Here is a 1,533-nt window from a genome sequence, read left to right as displayed (position 1 = left end):
TTAAAACCATTTATTCTTCCATTTACATTTTGTACAATACTATAAGCGGAGAAAGGAAGATTATAAATGTCTGAAACTGTAGTCCTTACAGAATTTCCTGATCGCACAACCTCCAACCTCTTGTAAGGTGTGAGAGCTGTCAGATTTGATACGAAATACAAGAGTTGTCAGATCTGCTCTTTTGTTGATGCTTGACTGAAAAGTGTCACTCCAAGGAACTGGTAAGACCAGTGACACCTGCATCTGTTTCGATGCTCGGTTGTTAAAGGCAGAGAGGAAGTATCTGACTGGTCAGATAAGTGAGTGTATTTTTTTACCAGCCTCTGTATTTAGGTTTGTTGCGCACGGCATCCCACATAAAAGAAGGACCATGATATAAGCTTTACTTTCTTTTCTGTAGCTATCACGTAGGAAAGGAGTTTCACTTTCCTATTTGCAGCAAGGCACGGTTTAATAATGCAAAGTTGCGCATGGTGACTAATAGTGAACACTTTCATCTGCCTGGTGTAGAATGAGCAAGGTGAGACAAATGAATTCCAGGAGGAATGTGAGATTTGAATAGGGAAAAACATGGTAGGGTCTTGATGATGTACATCAGGGTAGGAGGTGTGAAATGGGAATAGAAAAACGTAAAATAAGTTATTTAAAGATGTCTTAACGATAATGAACATGCACATAATACTTAAAGGAGAGAAATAAATTAGGATACGATTACTGGAGAGTGCAAGGCTCGTACTTTCTGTAGTGTATCAGTTAACATCTTTGCCTGAAATTCTGAGGTTCAGTTTGAATGCTGTCACATACATATAGTTGTATGTTCCCGTAATCAGTTTTCAGTGAGTAGGCAGATGAAGACAGTGACATATTGGTGTGAGTGTTCTTTACTTTCAAATACATTCAAGAACAGTACTCACTGCTTCACTTCAATTAAGATGGATGATTTAGTTGAATGGCAGACAGGTCTGAGTGAGCCATTGAACTACTTTGGAGTGGTGGAGTTATAAGAAACACAGTTGTTACTACAGAGTATGGAGCTTGATTTTGAGGGAGGGGAATGATCTTTTTAGTCATTGAGTTTCTGTGGTGTAGTGGTTATCACGTTCGCCTAACACGCGAAAGGTCCCCGGTTCGAAACCGGGCAGAAACATTTTTTTCCCCCATTATTTACTTCTGGTCAGGTTTGAAGGACATAGATGCCGAACACCTCTCTCCCCCACACCCAGTTTACCTGTGTCCAAGTTTAAATGATGTTCGGGCTTAAATCAGTGTTTAATGGATGCTGCCAGACATTTCTGTTTTCGCATTTATTCAAACGGTGTCATTTCTGCTGTATGTCACGTTTTTCCTCAGTGCCAGTGATTGTCAACTCCACTGCCGGTTGCAGCTTGCCTTGTTTTTTGCACTAAAGTGACAGCCTACCCTACTATAACTCAAGTCATGCATTGAGTACTTCGCTCTTCACTGTGAAAGCTCTGTATTGTATTAGGAAAGTATTCCACAAAGACTACTGACATTTAAAGCATAAATTCATAA

The 1,533-nt window shown here is 39.9% G+C and overlaps 1 non-coding gene across 1 annotated transcript; it reads left to right on the top strand.

Moving 5' to 3' along the window:
• Window positions 1-1,074: 1,074 nt before the first annotated feature.
• On the top strand, window positions 1,075-1,147 carry TRNAV-AAC. Its single transcript has one exon. It is a non-coding gene; the product is annotated as a tRNA-Val (tRNA).
• The last annotated feature ends 386 nt before the right edge of the window (window positions 1,148-1,533 follow it).

This window comes from Protopterus annectens, chromosome 5.part1 (assembly GCF_019279795.1).
Source record: "Protopterus annectens isolate FY-2018-M chromosome 5.part1, PAN1.0, whole genome shotgun sequence".
Classification (NCBI taxonomy): domain Eukaryota; kingdom Metazoa; phylum Chordata; order Ceratodontiformes; family Protopteridae; genus Protopterus; species Protopterus annectens.
This window is presented reverse-complemented; position numbering and strand designations above follow the sequence as displayed.